The following is a 12,262-nucleotide window of genomic DNA, read 5'->3' as shown; positions in this document are numbered from 1 at the left end:
TGGCTTGCTATTCTCCTCCAATAAAATTTTATGCATCACTGTCGCTGGGCTTATTCCTCTAATATCTGCCAAGGTCCACCCAATGGCCAATTTATGCTCCCTTAAAACCCTCAACAGTTTCTCCAATTCTACCTTTGACAGGTCAGCTGACACAATGACCGGTAAGGTTTCATTCTCTCCCAAATAAGCATATTGCAAGTGATCTGGGAGAACCTTTAATTCCAACAGTGGTGGCTGCTGAATGGAGGTTAGCGGTTTTTCAGTCGCATCCGCTAATTCTTGGAACTTTTTCCAATATGGTAAGAAAGAATTTATCCAGTTGACACATTCTCTGATCTCAGCGTCCTCATCATCATCGCCTTCATCACCCAATAATACTGCCTCTAAGGCATTACTGCTCATCCTTCTCTTGGAGACTACCTTTTCTATCACATCCACACTAAAGCAACTGTCACTAGCCATCGGATACTTCATAGACTTGAAGACATTAAAGACCACTTCATCTCCTTGAACTCTAAGCTTAAGCTCTCCTTTTTGAACATCAATAAGAGCTTGGCCTGTGGCTAGAAATGGCCTACCAAGAATAATAGGGACATCTGTGTCCTCCTCCATGTCCAGAACAATAAAGTCAGCGGGAAATATGAACTTATCCACTTTCACAAGAACATCCTCAATAATACCTCGTGGATGTGTTAACGATCGGTCTGCGAGCTGTAAAGTGACAGTTGTTGGTTTTGCCTCCCCCAAACCAAGTCTTTTAAACACAGATAAGGGCATCAGATTGATACTTGCCCCCAGATCACATAAGGCGTGCTTACATTCAAACTCGCCAATGGTGCAAGGTATGGTGAAACTCCCCGGATCTCTCAGCTTTTGGGGTAACTTCCGTTGTAAAATAGCGCTGCACTCTTCAGTGAGTGCTACAGTCTCATAGTCCTCCATTCTCCTTTTCTTTGACAGAATCTCCTTCATGAACTTAACATAACTGGGCATCTGCTCCAAGGCCTCCGCAAAAGGAATGTTTATGTGCAGCTTTTTAAACACCTCAAGAAACTTAGAAAACTGTTTATCAAGGGTAGTCTTTCTAAGCCTCTGAGGGTATGGAACTCTAACTGGCTGCTCAATGACAACTGGGGGACTCTGATCTGACTTCTGATGGTCTTCAGTAACCCTTTCTGAATCAGACTGTGCACCCATCTATTTTTTCTGAACTACTGCATGTGGAGGTCTAGGCTGCTCTGTTTGCTTTCCACTCCTCAGAGTAATTGCCTGAACTTGCTCCTTGGGGTTTACTTCAGTATTACTAGGCAAGTTTCCCTGAGGTCTGTTATTGAGCATATTGGCCAACTGCCCAACCTGTGTCTCAAGGTTTCTAATGGAGGATCTGGTCTCAGTCATGAATTGAGTTTGTGTATTAGTAAGAGTCAACAGGGCAGCTTGCAGTTCATTAGGTCTCTCAGGTTGAGGCATTGGTTGTTGAGGCCTAGGCTGCAGTGATGACGAAGCTTGATTCATAGGTGGCTGAGACATGTTATTCTGAAATTGGCCCTGAAACGGAGGTTGTTGGCCTTGATTATTCTTCCACGAAAAATTTGGATGATTTCGCCACCCTGGATTGTAGTTGTTGGAGAATGGGTTATTGAGTGGCCTCTGAAAATTTCCCATCGCTTGAACTTGGGCGTGATCCATTGGGGTGTTATTATTACAGATAGGGCACTGATCGAAAGAATGAGCACCACCACACATTTCACACCTCACTGCCATCTGAACCGCATTAGCAGACATACTACTCTGTTGCAACTGCTTGGTCAAAGAGGCTACTTGCGCTGTTAAAGCAGTAATCGCATCTAGCTCATGCACCCCAGCTACCTTTCTAACTCCTGATGATCTTTCCTCTGACCACTGATGGTTGTTTGTAGCCATGTCCTCCAGCAGCTCATAAGCACCAGCTGCACTCTTGCTCATAAAAGTACCACCTGCTGCAGCATCTATAATAGTTCTGGTTGTTGGACATAAACCATTGTAGAAATTCTGTACTAGCATCCACTGTTCAATGCCATGATGAGGACATCTTCTCAGGAGTTCCTTAAACCGTTCCCAAGCTTCATACAGTGACTCCCCGTCATTCTGGCAAAAGTTATTTATCTCTCCCCTCAGTTTAGCAGCCTTTGACGGAGGGAAAAATTTGGATAAAAATTTCTGAGCCAGATCTTGCCAAGTGACAATGGAGTTTGGCTGCAGAGAATTCAGCCAACTCTTAGCTCTGTCCCTTAGAGAAAATGGGAAGAGCCTAAGCTTGATTGCGTCATCACTCACCCCATTATATTTGAAGGTTCCACACAACTCCAGGAAGTTGGACAAATGGGTGTGAGGATCTTCAGAGGGCAACCCATTGAATTGCACAGAGGACTGCACCATTTGTAAAATAGCAGGCTTGATTTCGAAGTTGTTGGCCTCTACAGCTGGTGGGCGTATACTATTTTGTACTCCCGTCAGAGTGGGTAGCACATAATCTCTCAGACTCCTCTCAGCGTTGGTCTGAGCCTGAACCCCTTGGACAACTCCTGGATTTATACCATTCCTGCCATCCCCATCATTCTGTGCCATCTTCACAGAATTCTGGGTCTCTCTCTTATTCTTTCTGATTTGATTGCAAGACTTTTCGATCTCGGGATTCAGAGGAACAAGTGTGGCTTTTCCTTTCCTGCCACGCATATACCAAAATTCACCTGAGATAGACAAATTAAGCAACTAAACAGATTAGAAACGAGAGAAATAAAAATCAAATTAGAATAAAAATTAATTAGACTGATATTGATAATTTTCAGTCCCCGGCAACGGCACCAAAAACTTGTTGCGAAATTTAAAGCTATGCAAGTGCACACAGTCGCAACTCGTAATAAAAATGGTAAAAACCGAATATCGTCCTCAAGGACTGATCTATCAATTACCAATCAATTAATCCCTTAATTCTATTTGATTAAGCAATTATCAGAGATTTTAAACTAAGAAAAATACTAACAAAGCGCAGTGAAGAATTAAACAAATTAACAAAGAAAACACAATTAGGACAATTATGATCCTCTATTTTTCCACCCTGTTATTTCCTAATGCAAGCATCTATATCTCCTTCTCTCTATTCAAAAATAAGTTGCAACAACAATTCATAATCTGGTCAAGACTTATGAAATTCAATCTAAATGACAACTTCCTATATTTCTATGGTAAGTTGAATCATGTAGAGGGCATTAGCCACGCAACTCAGAAAATAAGCAAATAACCTAGATACTTTCGTTCTAAATTAAATTTGCATCCAAACAATCAAAGCATATCAAATTTCACTTTTCAGATTTCAATTTGATTCATAAAATAGCAATTAGAGGTGATCAATCAATAATCGCACAATTAACATAGATTGCAAGGAATTGAAAGAGATGAAGAAGAATATCAATTTTGCATTAAACCATAACAAGGGTTTCCAAAAGATTCACATAAAAGCCCTAAAAGAAAATTTAGCCTATGATATTCATTCTAGCAATAAGATAATTCAATTACAAACATGAAAATTGACAGAAAAAGATGATGAAAACTCAGGGACGAATCCTCCAATATGGTGTTCTTACTCCAGCCGTCGTCGTCTCCTATTAGCCTCTCTCAGTCGCCTATATGACTCCCAAAAAACCCTACTGAAAATTTCCTCCCGAAAAGACTGAATTGCCCATAAAAAATAACCAATTATGCCAGAAATCGCGACCCCAGCGCTATAGCGCTAACATCGTAGCGCTGTAGCGCTAAACTCAGAAACAAAACGGGGAAAAAACTAGGCACCAGCGCTGTAGCGCTCTTTTGGTAGCGATATAGCGCTAAAGTCAGGAACTATCTTCCTGAAAACTGCTTCCCAGCGCTGTAGCGCTGATGTTGTAGCGCTGTAGCGCTTAAGTCAGTGCTGAAGCTCTTCAAGAATTCTTCCTAGCGCTACGGCGCTCCCAAGGTAGCGCTGTAGCGCTACTTACAGAAACACCCAAAAGTCACTAATCCGTCTCGATTTCATTCCATTTTCGCTCCTTTTCAATATTTGCAACACTTAACGTCAATTACCCTGAAACAAGAACAAACGACCATAAATCCGAAATAAAACAATCCTAACTAAAGAAAAATAACCTAAAAACTAGAACCATAAACGAGCCTAAAACTCGTTTATCAGTCCACAAACATCTAAATGCACAAGACCAAGTGGTTCTTTGGCCCTATCACCCTTTGCAGAGAATGGACGCTTGGTCAGTTTGCCTTCTAGACAAGATTCACAGACAGGTAATTCACCTAAGGTGAGTTCCCTCAATGGTCCATCCTTTGTAAGTCTTTGAATCCTATCATAGCCAATGTGACCTAGTCTCAAGTGCCATAAATACGTCATATTATTGTTATCGGTCTTTTGACGTTTATTGGTCCTAGGTTTAGCTACTTTGAATAAATCATTATTAAGAGCGAGGGGTTCGTTAGGTCACAAAATATAAAGCCCGTTTTCCAAACATGCAATACACAATTGTGATCCATTGAAAGAAATAGATATATTAAAACTTGTGAAAGTCATAACAAATCGTGCTAATTGCAACATGGAAACTAAAATTAAATTTCTACTAAAATCTAGAATAAAAAATACATCTTTTAAAATTAAAAATTTATTTTCGAACTTCAGACAAGCTCTTTCTCTAGCTTGGACCGCAACGAATGCTCCGTTCCCAACTCTAAGCTTTAAGCCGCCTTCGTTCACTTCCTCCCACGATTCAAGAAGTTGTAAAGAGTTACAAACATAGTTAGTAGATCCAGAATCAATAATCCAAACAGAGTTATCATTCTCTAAAACACACGTTTCCAAGATAAACGAACTATAATCATTACCTTTGTTTTTATCTGCTAGAAACTTGGGGCAATCTTGTTTCCAATGCCCCTTCTCTTTGCAGTGAAAACATTTACTTTTACCTTTCTTGTTTTTCCCCTTAGGCGTCTGTGCACTTGGTTGTGCACTCGCCTTTGAAGGCTTGGGGTTGTTGTTTTGCCCACCTTTCCTCTTGTTTCCAGCTTTTGAAGATGAAGCTTGGTTAGCTTCAGCCTTAGCTGGATCAGCAGTAGTAGTAGTAGTTGTCTTCTTTTCTCCTCCCTTACTAGATCCACCCATGATAGACTCAAAAGTCTGAAGCTCATTCATGAGCTGCGTCAGACCATAGTTGAGTTTATTCAACACATAGTTGGTGGTGAATAGAAGGAAAGCTGGAGAAAGACTGTTGAGGATTAAGCCAACTTGAGTTTCCTTATCTATTATGGCTCCATGCAGTTCAACTTCCTGAAAGTAGTTTGTCATCTTGATCAGGTGATCACGAACATGTTGAGAAGGTGCCATTCGAGCATTGGCATATTTCTTGGTGGCCTCAAAACAAGTTTGCGCTGACTTGGCACCAAACATGTCTTGGAGCTGATCCATGATTTCGTAGGTTGTCTCGACATTCTCCATCTTTGTCTTGAGAGTGTTGACCATACTAGTCAACATGTAGTACCGCGCCTTGTTGTTAGCCGCGTGCCAACGCTCATACTTGTCCGTCACAGACTTGGTAGCTCCTTCAGCTGGAACTTCCGGGGATTCCTTAGTCATGACGAACTTGGAGTTGTCACCTATCAACACAATGTTGATGTTTTGCTTCCATTTAAGGAAGTTTTCTCCAGTGAGTTTCTCCATCGAAAGTTGAGAAAGGATGGGAGTAGACACAGCCATAACTCAAAACTACAAATTACCAATAAAATAGAAATCAATCACATTTGCTCAATAAAACTTCTATTCACACAAATTTCAAGAAATGGCACAACATATACCAAAAATATGTAAGATATGAGAAAAAATACCAAAAACAATCATATCTCTATTTCTTTAGGTTTTTAACTAATCTATGACATTCTTGTCCTGGTTGGCGAGAGTCAAAAATACCTCTAGTTAAATAGAGTTGTAAACTCATTTAATAATGGACACCACTATTAACAACCTACTATTCGATCAAAATAAGAAAACAAAATCTCTTATTTTATGAGCTAGACCCACGGTTTCAATAATCATATATTTAGTCCTAGTAGTCACCGTAGGGGTGAGTCTAATAGAATTTGACCTATAATTATCTATCTTTCGAAATCTAACATTGTCAAAATAACTAATGAACACCTTCCGTAGGGGGACGAATCAAAGCGCCTCGAGGCCCCATTAAGCTATTGACTATGTTAAACCAACGATGGAGATCGAATAAAATTCTTAAAATAAGCTCATTATAAAATTAAAAATAGTATTTTTATTATTTATTTTTAGAAAATTAATGACTATGGTTTTCCCAAAAAAAATTAAACAGATTAAATTTTTTAAAACCAAAGTCCTATAATTTCTTATTAATTCTAAAGTGTCACATTGAAAAAAATTCAATTAATTTAGAATTAATTTGTTGCTAATCAATATTTAGGTTTAACTAATATAATGAACCTATACAATTAAGTCCAACTCAGGTAAATGAGCCTTAACAATTGGGCTTGTATGTAGGAGGGCTGGGTCCAGTATATGTCGTTCCCACTACAAAGGCCCCCTATCTTCCATACAAGGTCCAAAAGACAGGAATTTAAACATTCGTTTTATTAATTGTTATTAATTGATTAGGCCCACTATAGTTATGCAAAGCAAATTGGCCTTCACAAGTGGAATCACCCACAAGAGAGGAATTTAAACTTTACATTTTCTAATGGGCCCAAATAAAACCTATCATTTTATGAATATTTTATTTGGCAAAATACCATATATCTAACAAACATATGGGCCACTATATGCATCTAAGGCCAATTGCAAAAATACCACATATAGTGCAAACAGACATGTTATAATTGGATGGGCCTAATCATGTTACTATATGAGCAATTCTATGAATTTATGCAAAAATACCACAATTTTTTTTTTTGATCAAGAAGAAGGGATTTACTTCATTAATCAAACAAGCAAATGAATATAATATCCAGGCTAAACAACCGGAGGCTAAGAACAGCAAGCCTCACCTAAACTAACAGAACACTCTAAACTCAAACAAATTCAGGAAAACAACAGACCAGCTCAACCAAAATTTACATAGTAATTTGTGATAAAATTCTTTGCTCCTGGGAAGATAGCTTTTTCTTACTAACAATGTAGAGCCGATGTTGAATTAATAATTTTACTTCAGAAGCTATACTGGTAGCAGACCTGGAGAAATTGTCAAAAATACAACCATTGTGATTCCTCCAGATGCTATATACTACAGCTGCTAATATCATGTTAGTTAAATGAAAAAGGAAGCCATTATTTCTGCTAGAGAGCCAGGACCTCCAGCTATCAAACTCATAAGGCCATGCTCTGAATGCCATCCATTTGAAAATTTGATCCAACACCTGTTTTGACAGAGTACATTCAAAGAACAGATGGGAATGACTTTCATCAAAACTACCACAAACCGAGCACATCAGAGAGTCAAGAGGCATTCTGAACCGAAGCATGTTATCACAAGTAAGTAGCTGAGCATTAACTACCTGCCATAACAGGAACCTGTGCTTAGGCAAAGATAATCTACACCAAACTGCTTTGTAGTAGCCAACCTGTTGTTGGCTCAGAGTACTATTGTATAGGATAGAGGAGTGAAATTTCCCAGTTACACCAGCAGCCTTGATATCAACACAACTGAATTTGCCTCTCAGTTTGCATAATTTCCTCCAATAACAGCTAGTATCCGGAGGCAACCTATAGGACCAGAAGTCTGAGCCTTTCAGATAGATTGAATTTATCCATTTTACCCACAACAAATCATGCTTCTCAGAGATCGCCCATATATACTTAGCCAAGATAGCATAGTTCCAAATCTGTCCATTTCTGAATCCGAGCCCCCCATATGCTTTAGGAAGACATACCTTTGCCCAAGAAGCCATATGAATCTTGCTCCTATTGCCATTAACTCCCCATAGAAAACCACGACAGAGCCTCTCAACTTCCTTTATTATGCTTTGGGGAAGAATAAAAATACTCATCCAATAGTTCCTCAGCCCAAACAGAACCGAATGAATTAATTGCATTCTGCCAGCAAAAGACAAGTGCCTACTTGCCCAGGTGTGTAATCTCATTTTGATTTTTTGAATGATGATATCACAATCTTCGTGCTTCCATTTGGTAGGCCTCATAGGGACACCAAGGTATTTAAGAGGAAATGATCCCTCTGACAGATTCAACTCAGCAGAAATTTGAATTTTTTCCGCAACTGAAACTCCCCCAAAGTAAACCTAAGACTTGCTCTCATTGATTTGAAGCCCTGTCACAGAACTAAACTCCCCAATCACATTCTTAATAATTTTTACTGTTGACAGGGACCCTTTACAAAATAGCAATAAGTCATCTGCAAAACATAAGCTAATGAGATTGAGACTCTTGCACATAGGATGATACCTGAAGGCCGAATTTTGAGCTGCTAAATGGAGGCTTCGGGTTAGATATTCCATGACTAGAACAAATAACAGTGGGGAAATTGGATCCCCTTGGCGAAGACCCTTCTCGCCTTTAAACCTGCCTTGAACCTTTCCATTCAAGAGTAATGAATATGATGTATTACTCAAACAAGTCATAATCCAGCCAATGAATCTAGTTGGGAAACATAAGGCCTTTAGAAGCTCCTCAATAAACCTCCAATCTATTGTATCATAGGCTTTGCTTATATCAATTTTAATTGCACACCTTGGTGAGATGGAAGATCTTCTATAATTCTTGATAATATCTTGACAAATTAAGACATTGTGAGCTATAGATCTTCCTTGTATAAAAGCTCCCTGGTTAGCATGAACTAAAACAAGGAGGACTTTGGCTAATCAAGAACAAAGTAATTTTGAAATACATTTATAGATTGTAGAGCAACATGCTGTTGGAAAAAGCTTATACAGGATCTTTATTTATTTTCATGTATATCTAATATTAAACAAATTAATACGAGATAGCCTAAACATGTTTCTAAAATTGAATTCAAAGAGAAACAAAGAATAAAATACTTACAGTATACGCAGCGGAATTAAAGAGTCATTCCTTCAGTTTCTCTAACTCTTGTATCATCTCTGTCGCAGAGTATTATCAAGAAACTGAACCGATCTTCTATTTTCTTCACAATCTTCCAATGTATCCTTAGAATCACCTAGACTAGTGTGGGCAATTCTCAACACATGAGATAGATATAGAGAGAAGAAGAGAAAATAACAAAGAGGCTTAGAAAATGACTTGTGTTTAGAGAGAATCTAAAACTATCAGAAAATCTGACTTGTGACTTATCAAACTTCTGTTTTGACTTCTCTCTAAGCACTCCTTTTATAGACTCAATTAGGCCATTTAATTTAATTAAAAAATCAATAAAATAATAGCCATTTTGAAGCCCTAGGTCAAAATTATCATGGGCTATAGGCCCGTGAAATTTCCCATTTGATTATAAGCCCATTGGACTTAAAATCAAGGCCTATATTATTTTCTATTGATTTAATTAATTAAATAATTATTTAAATCCTTTATCAAATTAATTATTTATAATTTGAACCTTGATTTAAATTTATTTATTAATTTAGATACCAATTTATCTTAATTAATAAATCTGTCATAATTTCTCTTTTCTTCTCAAAATTACACAACTCTGTGAAACTATCCAAAATTGACCTGATCAACTTTGATAATTCTAATTGATGATTAAATCAATTAATTGAGACTATCTAGATGATTTTATCCAAGGTACAATGGGGACCATGGGCCTATGAAATCAAGCTCCAATAAGTTATCATAAATCTAACAAATAAATTTACTAACTTATTAATTCCTCGTGACTCCACTATAGACTCGGAATTGCACTCTTGAATTCATAGAACGCTCTATAACAAATATAGATACGCTATTAATTATCCATTGTTACAACCATAATTGTCACTCAATCCTCTATAGACGGTCTATAATGAGATAGGACTAAAATACCGTTTTACCCCTCATTGTATTTTATCCTTAAAACACTTAGTTCCTTGTAAATGATATTTCAGTAAACTAATTTAATTACTGAAATGAGATCTCTATCATTTAACACCTTGAACCAAACTAAAAGGAAACCATTGTTTCACTTCTCATCAGAAGCTATAGATGTTCATATCTATGATTAACACTCCCACTCAATTATATTACCGAGTTCCCAAGATGTAAGTATGGGCTAGTCCGTAGGGTAAGCTGGTAACGAACAAGTCAAAGAACTCAAATAATACAATCAGTTAGAATTCTAACCACTCAGAATTAAGATTGAATTGACCTATGGTCAACTATATGATATGAATAGAATAGATAATAACGGTATGTTTACTTATCTTATCAACTGTCAATATCGGTCCAGTCCGATGTAACAATACATTCGATTTTATCTACTTTGCTAATGTTCTGGAAAGAACATAACACTGTAATGTGTAAGTAGATCATATCGTAGATTGGCAAGTCAGTGTAAATTCGGTGCACTGACTAATCTTAGGACTAACTTATTTTGAACATATAATCATATTTATATTCCACTGTGATTACGTCACTATAAATAAGATTAGCTATATGCTTGGGATTTAATAGAAGTTTATATTAAACAAATAATCATGAAAATAAAACATGTGAGCAAAGTGATTGACCAAGTCAAAAAAAAAGATTTCTATTCTTTTATTGATAATAAAATGAGATTACAAAGAATTTGAGTTTTAATTAGGGCATAAAACCCCAACACATGCAATAGGCCTGTAATCCACTGCTTGATTAGGATTGTCAACTTTAGGGATCAAGGACAATGAAGTATTCAGTAGCTCTTCTGGTATGAAACCTGTCTCAAAAAATTGACTTATTGCTCTACAAACTTCATCACCAATGTCTTGCCACATCACCTTAAAAAATGTTGAACCATAACCATCTGGGCCCGGAGATTTGATGCTAGAAATACTGAACATGGCACCTCGAATTTCCTTATGCGTGAATGGTTTCAATAAAAGCAGCTGCTGATCTAAAGAAAGCTTTAAACCCATATCAACACACTGTTTGTTTAACTCCTTGGAAGCAGAACTAGGACTCCCCATTATACCTCTAAAATGATTCAGAAAATGAGAAACAACTTCAGAGTAATTATCCACCACCCTTCCTTGTTCATTTATGTAAGTTGCTATTCTATTAGCCTCCTTACGCTTCTTCAAAAAAGCATGAAAAAAGGCAGTATTCATGTCACCTTGTCTCAGCCAGTTTATCTTACTCCTTTGAGTCAAAAAACTGTGATACCTTTGCTCTTGAATTCTGAAATCTTCAGCAGTAACCTTAACTTTGTCTTGAATCGTAAGATTGCTAGGATGGTGTTAAGCAAGAAACAAAGCTTCCTGATATTGGTCCTTTGCTTTTTGATAATGGACTCCTATATCTCCAATACAGTCCATGTTGAATCTCTTTAATTTATGCTTTAATCTCATTGTCTTCAAAAAAATAGACTTCAAAACTGTCCCCTTCATCGGCTGCCTCCAATTGTCTAAAACCATCTGCTTAAAGTTAACATGTTCAGTCCAGAAGTTGTAAAACTGGAATAGCTTTACACCCATATTCTCTACTGGCATTACAGAAATAGTACACGAGCAATGGTCTGAAATTGTTTCCCAATTATACACAGCTGATGTGTTAGGAAAACCATCCAACCATTCCTCATTTATAAAAACATGGTCTATCTTGGAGTAAATACGAGCAGCTCCATCTTGATTGTTAGTCCAAGTAAAAAAGGAGCCAGTACTTTTTAGAGCTTCCAAATGATTCATAGCAAGCCACTAAGAAGAATCCAAGAGCTCCATCTGAGAAACAAGCTTTCCCCCACTTCTATCCCTTGCTGTAAAAATAGCATTAAAGTCTCCTAAAATCATCCAAGAATAAACTGGACGAACAATCTGAGATAATCCTTGCCATAAGGCCTTCCTCTCCTCCAATGTGTTTCAGCCATAAACGAAAGTAACATTAAAAGAGTGTTTGTGACCTATCATTTTAACAAGACAGTGAACAATTTGATTATTCTCCTCTAAAACACTTACTTTGACAAATACTTTCCTCCATATGATCAAGATTCTTCCCTCCATCATAGGACTAGTGTAAAAGTCCTAATTCCTAAATTTATTAGACATTAATTCCTGCACTCTTATTCCCTTCATTTTTGTC

The 12,262-nt window shown here is 37.4% G+C and overlaps 1 non-coding gene across 1 annotated transcript; it reads left to right on the top strand.

Moving 5' to 3' along the window:
* The first annotated feature begins 2,053 nt into the window (after positions 1 to 2,053).
* Positions 2,054 to 2,160, top strand: LOC133793043 (small nucleolar RNA R71). Its single transcript, XR_009874506.1, has one exon. It is a non-coding gene; the product is annotated as a small nucleolar RNA R71 (small nucleolar RNA).
* Positions 2,161 to 12,262: the final 10,102 nt, after the last annotated feature.

The sequence above is a fragment of the Humulus lupulus genome, chromosome 7 (genome assembly GCF_963169125.1).
Source record: "Humulus lupulus chromosome 7, drHumLupu1.1, whole genome shotgun sequence".
Classification (NCBI taxonomy): Eukaryota; Viridiplantae; Streptophyta; class Magnoliopsida; order Rosales; family Cannabaceae; genus Humulus; species Humulus lupulus.
The sequence above is the reverse complement of the archived record's forward strand: the minus strand, read 5'-3'. Positions and strand labels throughout refer to the sequence as shown.